The sequence below is a fragment of the Eumetopias jubatus genome, unplaced genomic scaffold (assembly GCF_037043125.1).
Source record: "Eumetopias jubatus isolate StellerSeaLion01/CBP00866 unplaced genomic scaffold, mEumJub1_p1.0 scaffold_3, whole genome shotgun sequence".
NCBI classification, from domain to species: Eukaryota; Metazoa; Chordata; class Mammalia; order Carnivora; family Otariidae; genus Eumetopias; species Eumetopias jubatus.
This window is the reverse complement of record NW_028274809.1, coordinates 133475875-133491414: the sequence shown is the minus strand read 5'-3', so window position 1 is coordinate 133491414 and position 15540 is coordinate 133475875. Positions and strand designations below refer to the sequence as shown.

The window sequence follows — 15540 nt, the reverse complement described above, 5'->3', positions numbered from 1 at the left end:
AAAAATTATGGCTGAATCAATGAGGCAACTTGGTGCAAGAAACTTAAATATTTGTGCATTGGAATAGGTACAGAATGGATTGGCACTAGGGTTATATTCAGGACTTTATTACACAGCCTAGGTAAAAAGTAAAGACCCATAACTGGGACAATCATGAGCTAGCACACACACTAGAAAAGCACACTGAAAGAAGGTAAGGACTTTGCAACAAATGGAAGGGAAGAAGGAGGAGGAGGAGGAGGAGGAGAAAGAGGAGGGCGGGGGAGGAGGGGGGAGGGGGAGGAGGAGGAAAAGAGAGGGGAAGGGAGAGGGGAGGAGGAGAAAAACACAGCACAGAAAAGCATGAAACTGAGGATAGCATAGCTAAGCACGACAGAGCTTGGAGTAATTGCTAATTGGGAGAACGACGGTCCTATTAACAGAAGTAGTATAAGTTCCGAGGAGGAGCCAGTTTGGAGCTGTGTAGTGGAAGGTTATGGATTTGGTTCGGGGCCTATTGATTTTATGGTATCAGCAGCCATCTGGGTCAAGTTATCCAGCAGGCAGTTGAATTAGCTTGAAGCTAGGGCTACATTCCTAGGAACCACGTGCAGTGGTGAGAATTAAATTCATAGATAAAAGATGGGGGCAGCAGGAACTCCAGAGGGTGTTCTTAGAGGTGAAGCCTTGGGAGATCATCATGTTTAAGAAAAACCTAGAGAAGATGAGGCATGATTAGGTTGATTAGAAGGGTAAGTGGAAAAAAAAAAAGAAGGGTAAGTGGAAGGAGATCCTATTGTGCTTTAGAAATCCAGGGGTGCCAGGGCGCCTGGGTGGCTCAGATGGTTAGGCGTCTGCCTTCGGCTCAGGTCATGATCCCAGGGTCCTGGGATTGAGTCCCGCATCGGGCTCCCTGCTCCTTGGGAGCCTGCTTCTCCCTCTGCTTCTCTCTCTCTCTCTCTCTCTCTCTCCCCACCTCTGTCGCTCATGAATAAATAAATAAAATCATTAAAAAAAAAAGACTGCAACATCCTTAAAAAAAAAAAAAAGAAATCCAGGGGTGCCAGATAATATATATTGGCTCCTCCAGATTCACTCCCCCATCCTTCTCCATTCTGCTTTCAGCCCCAGAGGCTGCCCCTGTATGGCTCCATGTCTTTGGCTTCAGGATGGGTTTAGTCAAAGGGGAGTCTGGCAGGAGATCCAAAGGAGGGCGGAGAGGGAGAGGTTTCGTTGGGGTGGCTCTGACCCTTATCCAAAGGTTGCTCATGGCTCCTCTCAAGCCCTGCTATGCATGATTCTTACAGGTTCCATAACTTTCCCTTGCCTTGTCCTTTAGGGCCAAAAATGGTAACTGCCCAGCTTCTGCCATATCTGAATTAATCCTATCCATATCATTCCCTTAACTCTGCCTGTACTTTTATAATTAGTCCCTTATAAACTTTCCTAAGTTATCCTAATTTGAGTGTTTTGTTTTTCTCTTGTCAGGATCCTGATTGATATATCTGCTGAACCCTAACATGAACAGTAAGTATTGACTAGCAGTCTGACTGGGAACATCAAGGTTGTCCTAGCCCCAATCAATATCTCTTTTTATTTACTGGAATCAACAGCAAAATTTAATTTCAGCCATAATTCTACCTAGTTCTTGGACTCCTACCCAGATCCTGCTTGCAATTGATTAAAAGGAACCTTTGGTAATCAAACTAAGATAGGCCTAAAACCAACACCACACTTTTTGACAAAGATGCTGATCTATGCATAAAGAAGTTGAGCACACCCCCCCCCAATAGATAAGAGGGTAGCTTCCCTGATTCTCGATCCTCTCGAGATGGGCACAACTGGCAGTCTTGGCCAAATGCTGCAAGCTACAAAAGAATCCCTTCTCCTTAGCCACATGAAAGAAATCCTTAGCGCTGTCCACAGGTCAGTGGCCATCCATGGTTGGTGGTCCAGCTTCTCAGGTGCCTCTCGACTTTCAGAGCCACACCTTACACTGGATTTCTAGTTTAAAGAAGACTTCGAGGACAAAAATATCCAACTCCAGAAATCTAACCAAATCAATCCTGGGAGCCCGTGGAGACAAACGCAAGATTACTTGTCTTTTTCAGTGAAAATATTTTAGTGATGGGAATTACAGAGGGAAACTCCTGTAGTCCTGGGACAAGGAGGGGCATTGTGAGATTGCTTATGTTTCTGATCCTTGGCCTGTCCCCGCAGAATCTCAAAGGACAGGGTTTTGTGGCCTTGGCAGGGATAAACTTTTAGGTTTGGGGAGAGAAAGAGGTAGTCTTTGATAGTCAAGGAAGCATGTCTAAGTGGTGAATAAGCACAGGGCTGAGGTTTCAAGAGCAGCTGGGGCGGGAATATGGAGCTGTTCCTCATCTTATTATCACAAAGAGACAGACTTCTGAGGCCTCTGAGTATTTCTTTAGTCACTGGTCCGACCTGTAGTACACTTCCCCAATGGCGAAAGAACATTGAGAATGAGCCGTCTCGAAGACCGAAGACCGCCAAGCTCTTCAGCATCGAAGGGCCAGGTGGGGGAGGGGGAGCAGATTTCTGATGAGTGACAGGTCCTGCTGTCAGGATTCTGCAGCAAGAGTCATAAGGCTGGCAGATGCTGCTAAAAAAGCAAGTCCCTTCCATTCAAGGCAGTGCTTCTAGCATTTCACAGCTGAAGTAGGGGGTATACTCTGGGGGAGAGCCGTGGCTCAGTGGTGGAGATGAGAGCGGCTTGGTGCGTAAACCTTGACCCCTCAGCTTAAAGTGGAAGCTACGGGGAAGGGATTCTGAACTGTGAAATTGGTTTCTGGGGTTGTTTATATTATCTTTAGGCTTGTGGTTCCCATAATTATTGACATTCCAAGTCTCACCTTGAGGCTCTAGGAGTGAGAATGTTATCCTAGCCATTGGCAGTTTGATGGCGATGTTTTAAGTTATTTCTTCTATGCATTTAGTACCTTCAGCAGAAATGCAGGCCAAGATTTGCTATAAATAATCCTCATCAGGATAATCAAAAGCTGTAACCATGTGACTTCTTATTTCCCTTTCGCTTTGATTTATATCTACTATGTTGTTTGAGATACAGCTACTCTTATTTATTACTACTAATTCCTTGACACCGAATCCTCCTGAACAGTATGTATCATTTTCCTCTTTTCCTGAATGTACATGCATGTTAAAAATCTTTCTTGTAAGTGGAGAAATTTATAGCAAACAGAAAATGCTGCATCAGTCCAAGTTATCAGAGAAATCCTGAAGGAATTGAAGCAAGTACATTTAGCTAAACTGAGCAGCAACAACACAATGACAATTCTGGGGAAGAAGAGGGAAAAGCATGACTGGGAAAATAGAGACTGCAATAACAGGACAGTCTCAAAATGAGAGCTCTGTGATATGAATGTGATATAAAATTCATTTTTAATAATCAAAGGTCTCATTTGCATAAGTACTTATTAAGTATCAGACACAGTTCTGAGCGCATTGCATACACCATGTGATTTAATCCTCACACCAACACTCTGAGATAGGTTCTGTCATTATTCATGTTTGCTGCACGGTGACACTGTGCCCAAGTCACACCGTTTATAAGTAGATCAAGTATTCAAATTTAGGAGCCACCTTGGAGTCTGGTTACTCCAATGCCCACATGAAAAAGATGGCACTTTCAAATTAGAGAAGGGGGGTGTGTGTGTGTATGTGTGTGTGTGTGTTGGTTTACTTAGAAATGGACAATTTACAAAGATGTGTGTAGAGATTAGGGAAAGTGCCCAGAGCTAGAGGCAGTAAAGTGATCACCTCTCCACCCAAAATGACAGGAGGAGAAGTTGGTGGAACTCTGAAGGAGAAAGAATCATGTTATTCTGTAGGGAGACGTCGCCAGCCACGTGCTAGGACATGCAGAAGCTAATTGCTAGCATCTTTTCCCAACTCTTTATCAAATGACGTCATACTGGCAGCCATATAGTTTGTAGTGATAATCCTATACTGCAGAAATCAGCAAATACTACGAACAAGAACTCTCCCTCCTCCTCCTTCTTTTCAGAGAGCCAGTTGTTAAACATTTAAAAGCATACCGTTGGATACAGCAAACCTGAGGCAATCTCTTAATGTGGGAGCTGAGAAAACTCACACCCAGACCTTGTTTTCAAGATGGAAAGAAGACCCAGCTCAATAGGGAGCCAGAGAACACTGGTGCCTCTTGATCCGTCCTGTTCAAACCATCCTCTGGGGGAGACAGCAGATGGAGGAGGGTGGAGAGTGAATACCTTCCTATCCATTCTTATCACCCCTGATTTCCCACAGCAATGGAGGTAACTTTGGCTGACAACTGGAAACAGTGGATTTTCTAGTAGGGTCAGTGAATTAGTTCATTTTTTGGTTTGTTTTTATTTCATATTTTTTAAACAATAGAAATTGACTCTATGTTATTTTTTATGTATCTTTATTTTTGTTTACTTTTCATATATATTATATGATATATAATATATAGTGATAAATATTATCTTTATTATTATATTATTTAATTTATAGAAAGTTATCAGATTGCTCAGAAAATCAAGAAAGAACCTAAAGAATGAGGCTCACAAAGGGTAGAACCAGGCAGCTCTGGATTATCTAAGTGGTAGGAAGTAATCAATGATCCCTTCAAAGCATCTCTGTTGAAATAAATCCCATTCCATTTTTTTCTTTTAACAGACCTTAAGTGACCCTGCTCAAGATGAACTGTCCTAGAATAAAATTTGATTGGCCAACTTCAGTCAGTGATTACTCTTGGCAACAAGACAGGGTTCCTTGACTGACAGTCCCATGGAGACTCTCATAATAAGGAGCCAGTAATCTCCAACAAGGAATTCAGAGTGCTCTTAAGAACAGGAGGGCGAATGGGTGCTGGGAAGCCAAGGAAGAGCAAATGTCCACTTCCATCTGGGACATGACCTTGCTACAGGGCCCCTCCTGAGTTGGGGGGTGGGCAGGGAGCATTAACGTGGAAGTAATTGAGAATTAATTTTTCTTTAAAAATCTCCAGGCATAATGTCAATAGTTCAGAATGTAACACTATTTGACATTAACAGAGCTCACACTGAAAAATCGCAGGTATGTAAATAAATGTTGGAATGAAAATAAATAAGAAACTGAAAGAAAAGCTGAGATATGCTGATGTTTAAGGAAGATCATATGTCACTGTTTTGCCAAACCTGATGAAAAGATAAGTATGTTCCAACAGCATTCAGAGTAAGTGGAAAATTTACTGTTAAACATAGAGCCAGGGGAGTGAGAAGAATGGGTTTGTAGGGGACTTTGTGGTCCATTTCAGTTGTAAATGAGTGAAGAGAAAGTGCTTGACCTTCCCGGCTGTGGCCCCCTCGACCTACATGGTCCTCTCGCTCTTCTCTCTACTTCTCCAAGCTCTGCTGCCTTCAGGACCCAACACACATGTCTTTTCTCTCAGAGCCTTCCAGGACCAGCTCAATCCAGCCCAATCCATGATGAAATACCGCTTCTTGTCCCATGCACGTGGCACTTCCTAAACGTCCCCTTAGGTTGTCACACAGCTCCTGACATGTGCATCCTGACCTTCACCTAGGGTCCGGGAATAACGAAAGCAGGATCTGTCTGATGATGAGAAGTTGGCTGTTGGAGGCTTAATGTGACCTTTACAAAACTTGGTCTTTCTGCCCTTTTCTAGTTCCTCATTCACCTAAACCTTGAAAATAGGAACTGTAACCAGGATTTGTCCCTCCTCTCTCTCTCTCTCTCTTTTTACACCACACTGTTCTGGAGAGAATTAATGAGAGGATACATGTAAAAGCCAACACAAGACTTACACTCGGATGTTTTCATTTTGTCAGATGCTCGTTGCCCTATAGGTAAAGATCTCCCAAGCACATAGGCAGATTCTTTTAATGGTTACGAATAATGGTAGTATTGTCTCATGCTGCCTATTCTTTCTCAATGATCTCATCTATTTGGGCAGTTTCAGTTGTGGTCTTTAAGAGGATGACTCTCCATCTGCCTCCAGCCAACTCATCTCCCAAGCCCCAGGCCCGTATTTCCAACCTGATGTTCTGTAGACCTCAGACTCAACAGGTCCTGAATTGAACCCATCCTTCCATACAAACCTAGTCCCTCTTGTTACTGAAGCCATTGACCACAATCAGAACTGGCCTAGATGCCACTTATGCCTGAAATCCCAGAAACGTTTCAGTTCCAGCATCTCCTTCTCACCGTCTCCCACCCAGTATCCTGCTGGAGTCTCCCAATGTGTTCCTAAGGTTCCATTTTTTCTGCAGCCCCATGTCTGACCTTCATTAAGTCTCAACTCAAATCTTGCAAGAACATCCTGACTAGTCCCTCTATCTCCACCCACCACCTCAGCCCATGCTCTATGCTGTCACTAGAGTTCTGTCCTTAAAGACACTGGTAAGATTGTATCAGACCCCAGCACCCTCTCCACACACCAAAGCTTCTAGTCTTCCTGTTCTGACATATGAACAGTTCGAGCTGTCCACAATATGTAGCCTCATCTCCTCTACAGTCCCCGAACCTCAAGCCTACTCCCTCCGCATTTCACGTTCCCAGAATATGCCCTCCACTGTCACACAATTAACCTTGTTAAGCTGTTTCCTTGTCTCAAATACTCTTGCCACCTGGCCCAGGATCCTCTTAATCTGGCATCTTCCAAGACACTTCACCAATTTTAACAGTTAACATTAATTGTTCCTTCAAGTAATAGCTACCATTATAGAGAACTGAGTATGTGCCAGGGATTTACATACATTATCACGGTTAATCCTCACCACCCTCCAGCAAGTTAGGTATTACAGGCCCATGATCCCTTATCCAAAGCCTTGAGGCCAGCTGTGCTTCCAAATTGAGAATGTCTTGTTTTTTGGAAAGGTAATATAGTGGGATGTGTCTCAGTTTCCCCATCTGTAAAATGGAGAGGATAAGTACTAGCAGAGTACCTCTCTCATGGGATTGTTGTGAAACAGGCAATGTGTTCCTTCAGAGAAGGGCTTAGAGAAGTGCCCTTATGAAATGCACTGTGAGGTCTATTTACTTGACTGTTATAAACAATACATAATAGCTTGTGAAAAGACCTTACTAGGAAAATAAGTGGCTCAACAAATTTGTATCAGGAAAGTAATTTGGATGATGATAAGAGCCCTCATTTTGCTGGATGTTGTGCTTTCTTTTTCTTTCTTTACTTTCACTTCCTTCTGCTACTTACCACACCCTTTATTCAGCATTTCCTATCAAAATCACAGGCCTCCTGCTACTGCAATGAAAAGTCTTTCTTCATTTTTCCAGCCTATTTTACAATTAATTCATAAGTTTCTCCAGAAAAAGAAATATATATATATATGCTAGATAATTATTCCCTTCTTCTCTGACAAGAATAATTTATGACAATTAATGCTAGTTTTTAGAAATTCAGTGTAAACATCACCAACAAATTCATTTGCTTTACTCTTTTATGGGCCCAGATGCAGAAGAGTCCAAGAATGTAGGGCCTGGAAGGGACCCTAAAGACCAGCCAGTATGCGTGACCCGACTCTATCCAACTATCTTTTATACTTGAAGAAACTAGGAGTAGGGAGCTCCTGCTCAAGTTCACACAGCTAGTTAATGACACAACACTAGCTAAATCCCAACTGTCCCCATTCCCACCTCCCCCCCCATCCCCAAGCAACCACTGATCCACTTTCTGTCACTATAGATCATTTTCCTAGAATTTCATAAAAATGGAATCATACAATATTTGTTGAATCTGGCTTCTTTCACTCAACATACTGTTTTTGAGATTCATCTACATTGTTGCATTTATTAGAGGAGTGTTCTTTCTTATTGTTGAGTAGTATTTTATTTTAAAGATATATTGCAATGTATTTATCCATTCTTCTGCTGATGGATGTTTGGGTTATTTCCAGGTTTTGACTATTATGAATAAAACTGCTATGAACATCCTTGTATATGGCTGTTTGTGAATATATATTTTCATTCCCCTTGGGTAGATATTTATGAGTAGGTTTGATGGGTCATAGGATAGGTATATATTTCATTTTGTGAGAAATTACATTTGCCTAACATCTCCACCTAAAATTGGGGTTGTCAGCTGTATTAGCCAGGGTTCTTCAGAGAAACAGAGCCAATAGGCTATAAAAAGAGATTTATTATGAGGAATTGGCTTATGTGATTATGGAAGCTGAGAAGTCCCATGATCTGCCATCTGCAAGCAGGAGACCCAGGAAAGCCGATGGTATAATTCAATCTGAGTCTGAAGGCCCGAGAATCAAGAGAGCCAATGACGTAAATACTAGTCCGGGGGCTGGAGAAGATGAGATGAGATGTCCCCGCTGAAGCAACGAGGCAGAAAAACGGGGGAGGGGGAGGGAATTCCTCCTTTCCCCACCTTTTGTTCTACTTAAGCCTTTAACAGATTAGACGATGCCCACCCACACTGAGGAGAGCCATGCACTTCACAGAATCCATCAGTTCAAATACTAATCTCATCTGGAAACACCCTTACAGTCATACTCAGAAATAATGGTTAGCCAAATACCTGTTGAATCCCCTGATCCATTCAAATTGCTATATAAAATTAACTCTCACATTAGTCTTTTAAATCTTAGTCTTTCTAGTAAGTGTGAAGTTGTATTTATTGTGATTTGAATTTGCATTTTCCTGATGACTAATTTGTGTTTCCCTGTTGAATTTTTATGTGATTATTGGCCATTCCTTATACCTTCTTTGTGAGGTGTCTATTCAAATCTTTTGCCCATTTTTAATCTATTATGTTTGTCCTTTTAATATTGAGTTATAAAAGTTCTTTTTTTTTCAAAGGTTTATTTATTTATTTGAGAGAGCGAGAAGGAGAGAGAGAGAGTACATGAGAGGGGGGAAGGTTAGAGGGAGAAGCAGACTCCCCACTGAGCAGAGAGCCCAATGCTGGACTTGATCTTGGGACTCCAGGATCATGACCTGAGCCAAAGGCAGTTGCTTAACCAACTGAGCCACCCAGGTGCCCCGAAAAGTTCTTTTTTTTAAAAAGATTTTATTTATTTATTCATGAGAGAGAGAGAGAGAGAGAGAGAGGCAGAAGCAGAGGGAGAAACCGGCTCCCTGCAGAGCAGGAAGCCCAATGCGGGACTCAATGCCAGGACCCTGAGATCATGACCTGATCTGAAGGCAGATGCTTAACCAACTGAGCCACCCAGGCACCCCGAGTTATAAAAGTTCTTTATGTATTCTGAATACAAGTCCTTTGTCAGATATGTGTGTTACAAATACATTTTTCCAATAGGTGACTTGCATTTTCATATTATCAAAGACGTCATTAGGAGAGCTCATTTCAAAAATTGTAATGAGCTCTAATTCATCATTTCTTTCTTTCACGGTTGTGGTTTTTTTGTATCCTATCAAAAACACCCTTTTTTAACGTACTCCAGTGTCACAGAGATTTTTCTCCTATTTTTTTCCAGAATCTTTATGTTTTAATTTTTGTATTTATGTCTATGACCCATTTTGATTTATTTTTGTGGATGGTGTGAGGTGAGTTGAGGTTCGTTTTTTTCTGTATAGATTTCTAGTTGCTTCAGCACTGTTTGTTGAAAAGATTATACTTTCCCACTGAATTATCTTCCTACCATTGTTGAAAATCAAGGGACCACGAATGTCTACCTCTATTTCTGTACCCTGTTCTACTTTGTTGGTCTATATATCTATTGTTAGGACAAATCACAGTGTCTTGATTACTGTAGCTTTATAGTAAGGCTTTAAATAGGGTAATTTCTCCAAACTTTTTTTCAAAATTATTTTGGTCATTCTTGGTCATTTTCCAATAAGCTTGCCAATTTTTATAAAAAAGACTGTTAGAATTTTTATTAGAATTGCATTGAATCTACAGATCAATTTTGGGAGAATTGACAGTCATTCATATTGATAATATGAAATCTTGTAATCCATGAATATGGCATATTTCACCATTTATTTGAATCTTTAAATTCTCTTGGTAGTATTTTGTATTTTTCTGTGTTTAGGCTTTGCACATATTTAATTTTCCATAAGATTACATTTTTATGTTATAAACAGAATTTTAATTTAATTTAATTTTTTCTAACTTTATTTTTTGTTTGTTCCATTGTATAGAAATACAATTGATTTATATATATTAACCTTATATCTTGAGCACTTATGAGTGCTAGTAGCTTTTTTCTTGGTTCTTCAAAACTTTCTATGAATAAAATAACTTCATTTGTGAATAAAACCAACTTTACTGCTCAATTTTCAGTTTGTATGCCTTCTGTTTCTCCCTTTCTTTCCTTTTGTTGTTTTTTTGTTTGTTTGCTTGTTTTATTGTCTTGCCAGAATCTCTAGCACAATGTTGAACAGAAATGGTGAGAATGGACAAGTTCGCCATATTGTCAATTCTAAGAAGAAAACATCCAGTCTTTGAACACAAAAGATGATCTTAGCCTTAAGCTATTTTTGGTTTTGTTTTGTTTCATAGATGTTCTTTATCAGGTTGAGAAAGTTACTTCCTATTCCAAGTTTATTGAGAAACTTTATCAAAATTCACTCTCATTGTGGTGAGTTATATTGATCGATGTTCAAGGGCCAACCAACTTTGCATTCCTGGAATAAATGTGTTATCATTTTTATATCTTGTTCAAGACGTATTATCCTTGTTATATCTTGCTGAATTTGATCTGCCAAACTTCTGTTAAAGATTTTTGCATCCATGCTCATGAAGAACATTGGTCTATAGTTTTCTTCTCTTGTAACATTTATGCCTATTTTGGTGTCAGGTTAATATTGGCCTCATACAATGATTTGGAAGTTATTGCTTTCTTCTGTGCTTTCTGAGATGGTTTTTGAAGGATATGTATTATTTCTTCCTTAAGTGTCTGGTAGAATTTACCGGGAAGCTATCTGGGTAAGGTTTTAAATTACTAATTCAATTTCTTTAGTAGGTATGAGATTATTTGAATTTTCTATTTCTTCTTATGTCAGTCTGATAAATTCTGTCTTCCAAGGAAGTTGTCTATTTCATCTAAGTTGTCAAATTTATTTACATAAGTTGTTGATAATATCTCCTTATTATCCTTTAATGCCAGTGGGCTCTATATGTTCTTTTATTCTTGATATTGTTAATTTGTACCTTCTCTGTTTTTTCATTGATCTTTTCAAAGTACCAGCTTTTGGTTCCATTAATCTTCTTTGTTTTTATTTGCTTTTTGTTTCATTGACTCCTGCTATTTCTTTCTAGCTGGTTACTTTGAGTGTAATTGGCTCTTCTTTTTCTAATTTCTTAAGGTCAAAGCTTATATCATTGACATTAGACCTTTTCTCCTTTTCTAATATAAACATTTAAAAGTGTAAGTTTCCCTCTAAGCACTGCTTCAGCAAAACAAATTTTGAAATACTGTGTTTTCATTATCATTCATTTCAAAATGTTTTATTTCCCTTGCAATTTCTTTGACTCATGGGTTATTCAGATATGTGCTATTTAATTTCAAAGTATTTGGCACTTTCATTTATTTCATTGTTATTATTTCTCCTTTAATTCTATTGTGGTCAGAAAATACGCTATGTAAGATTTCAGTCTTTTGGAAGGGACTTACTTAATGGCCAAGGATATGGTCTGTTTTGATGAACATTACATATGTGCTTGAAAAGTATGTGTAGTCTGAATTTGTTGAGGGTATTGTTCTATAAATGTCAATTAGGTTTTAGCAGTTGATAATGTTGCTCAGATCTTTTATATTCTTACTAATTTTTTGGCTATTTGTTCTATTAATTACTGAGAGAAGCATATTAAAATCTCTAACTATGTTATTCATTTGTCTATTTTTCTTTAGTTCTACCAGTTTTTGCTTCATGTATTTTGAAGCTCTACATTTATTTTGTGTTACAACAATAGATATAATTGTTATGTATTGTAACAATTGATAATATAGCCTCATAAAATATCCCTCTCTGCCTCTTATTAAACTTTCTTATTTTATCTATTTATCTTTTTATTTGTTATGTATGTATTTATCTTTTATTAATATAGACACTCTAGCTTTTTTATGCTTACGGTTTGCCATCTATATCTTTTTTGATACTTTTACTCTATTTATGTCTCTGCAGTTAAAGTGAGGCTCTTGTAGACAGCAAATGTTTGGGTCTTGCTTTTTTATCCAATCTGACACAGTCTCACAATCTCTGCTTTTTGATTGGAGTGCTTAGTCAGGGGGCACCTGGGTGGCTCAGTCGGTTAAGGGCTGCCTTCAGCTCTGGTCATGATCTCAGGGTCCTGGGATCCACTCCTGCATAGGACTCTCTGCTCAGCAGGGAGTCTGCTTTTCCCTCCCACTCTCCCTCTGTACTCTCCCTCGCTCTCTTTCTCTCTCAAATAAATAAATAAAATCTTTTTTTAAAAAATGGAGTGCTTAGTCAATTTAACATAATTTTTTATCTGATTGGATTTTGGTCTACCATTTTGCTATTTGTTTTCTATTTGTCTTATCTGTTTTTGTTCCTCTGTTCCTCTTTTCTTACCTGCTTTGTGTTAATCAATTATTTGTAGCATTGCATTTTAATTCCTGTATTTATTTTTAGTTGTATCTCTTGGTATTATTTCTTTAGTGATTGCCCTAGGGATTACAATCTCTACTTTATCACAATTTACTTAGAGTTAATGTTGAATTAATGGTAAATTTGAAATACAGGAATCCTGTGACAATATGGTTCCACTTCACATTCACTCCTTGTGCTAGTGTTATATATATATATGTTACATCTGTATGTTTTATAAACCAAATAATACCAGATTCCAAGTTTCTGGTCTTTTATGCCTGATTCATGATGAGATTTTGAATTTCAAACAACACTCTCGACAGTTATAACTTGACCCAACAAGGTCAAAACCAATTTCTCATTGCACTAAAAAAATTCTGAAAAACATTTCTTGTCTTAATGCCATTATAAAAGTTAGTGATGGGGAAACCTGAGCAGCTTACTGAGGTTTATTCCTTGCCTCTGAAACAAACATTTGGAATATTTAAATTTCAAAGTTGAAAGAGTATTTAAAATCTTCTTGGCAGCACTCTCATTTTGTACCCAAAGAAGTGGCATCCAGATATGTAAAGGACTGATCTGAGATCACATGCATTCATTCATTTAGTAATTCACTGAAAAACTCACCATTCATTGTAAAAATGTTTATGAAGTGCTTACCATACACCTGTTAATGAAGATACAAAAATGAGTAAGAACTAAAAGGCATTGAATTGTACACTTAAAACTGGTGAGTGTTAAGGTGGGTAAATTATTCCTCAGATAAAGCTGTTAACAAATGAGTAAGATTCAGTCCTTTCCATCAAGGAGATCAGAGTGTAATGGAAGTGTAAGACACACATAGACAATTGTACAATACATATTGTAATTACAATACCACACATATTGTAATTACAATAACATGTGAACATGCTATAACAGACCTGTATGCTTAGCCACTTAACACTGGCACACCCTGGGGCTCAGGCTTGGACCTCTTCTATTTTCTTTCCACAACCACTCCCTTTATGATCTCATTCAGTGTCATGGCTTTAAATATCAGTTGTATGCTGATGACTCCAAAATTTCTATCTCCAGCAGATGTCTCTCCCAAATTCCAGACTCATACATCCGACTGACAAACTGCTATCTCTCCTTTAAAGGCTAATTAGCATCTCAAACTCAACATCCAAAACCAAATTCCTTATCTTCCCCCTCTAAATCTGCTCCTTCCACAACCTTCATCATCCCAATTCATTAACAGCTCCATCTTTCTAGTTGGCTCAGGCCAAAAAAACCTTGAAGTCATTTTTGACTTGTTTCTTTCTGTCATTTAATCCATCATGAAGTCCTGTTGGCTCTACAATCGACATAAATCCAGAATCTGACCACTTCCCACCACCTCCCATGCTGCAATCCTGCTCCAAACCACCATTTTCTCTTGTCTGGAGTATTGTCTTGTCCCCTAACAGTCCATATTCTATAAAACAGAAGAACCCTTAAAAATGTAACTCAAGTCAGTTCTCTGATCAAGTCCTCCAATGGTTTCCCATCTCCCTACTAGTTAAAGCCAAAGTCCTCACAGGGGCCTCAAAGACCCTATAACAATCTGGGCTCCCATCTCCACTCTCTTATCTTTCTTTCTAGTCTCCACTACTGTTCTTTCTGCTCACTTTGTTCCATGCACATGAGCTTCCTTGCTGTTCCTCAAATATTACTGGCAAGCTCTTCCTTCAGAGCCTCTGAACTTGCCATTCCCTCTACCTGGAGCTCTCTTCATCAGATATCCCCATTGCTCACTCCCTCCCCTGCTTCAAGTCTTTGCTCAGATGTCACCTCCTCCCTGAAGTCTCTCCTGATTACCCAATTTCAATTTGTAAACTTCTCACTGGTACCCTGGCACTTCCTACTGTTCTCTGGCTTTATTTTCTCCATAAACACTTATCTCCTTAAATATACCTCATAAACAATTTACTTATTTGGTTCATTTTCTGTTTATCCTCAATAGGCCAAAAGCCCTATGAAGGCTTGTCTGTGTTCATCACTGTTTTGCAGCATCTAGAACAGTGAGGTATTCAAGAAAACGTTTGCATGAGTGTATCAATGTGGCTAGTGCTGTGAGAGAAGGAGATGGATGAGTTTTCTTCTGTGACCAGGCCAGGTTTGTTTGCTTGTTTGTTGGTTGGTTGGTTTGTGGGAGGGCTATGATGGAGGAGAGGTTGCTAAATGTCAGCAGAAAGTTAACTGTGCAAGTGACAGTTGAACTTAGCTGTGAAGGATGATCAGGAATTTTCCAGACAGAGAAGATAGTGAAGGGCATTCCAGGTAGAAGGAGCAGCATGTGCAAGAGCAATATTTTACAAAAGCATGGCATGAGCGTAAAATGCCAATGAGTATGACATGAAGGCAGAGTGGAGCATGGAAAATGAATTGATGGGTCCAGAGAGGAGGCCTGGAGGGCTGATCAGAGCCAGTCATGAAAGAAGGAGCCAGATTAGACCTGGCTCTTTTAACTCCCTCTCCAGTGCCTTGTTCACTGCTTCGGAAAGACTCTTCAGCCTAAAACTTATTTTTCCTTTGGGGATTATAATTTGATACCTTTACCACCCATGTTCACTTTTGTAAATAAATTGTATTCATAACCCCAGAGTGTGAGATTTAAGACAGGTGATTCTAAGAGTATGTACATTTTAAAAAACAAAAAGCTGAAAGTGTTTGTATTTTGAGATAGATTATAGATTTTTTATTATATTCAAATCCAAAAGACTGAAATAATCAAAATTTCCAAAGAAGTGACAGCTGGTACCTGGTGCAAGTCTATTTTCGCCCTCAATTTAGAGTTCAAACTCTGTAGGAAAAAAATGCCAATGATCTAACACACAGAGGACTATGGAAATGGATGTAAAATTGCAGGGGGGAGTGAAAAACGTCCTCCACATTTTTTTGGCAGTTGACAACTGACACTGGTATTATATTAGCTATTATATATTTGAATTATTAAATTAAGCAATG

General features: G+C 39.2%; 1 long non-coding RNA gene across 2 annotated transcripts in view; it reads left to right on the top strand.

Moving 5' to 3' along the window:
• The window catches only part of LOC114209315 (uncharacterized), a 33130-nt gene extending 25318 nt beyond the window's left edge, over positions 1–7812 (top strand). For both annotated transcript variants that reach the window (XR_003609329.2, XR_015767896.1), the window contains exons 2-4: positions 1468–1506; positions 4028–4338; positions 4681–7812. This is a non-coding gene — a long non-coding RNA (uncharacterized LOC114209315). The remainder of the gene's footprint in view (positions 1–1467; positions 1507–4027; positions 4339–4680) is intronic.
• Positions 7813–15540: the final 7728 nt, after the last annotated feature.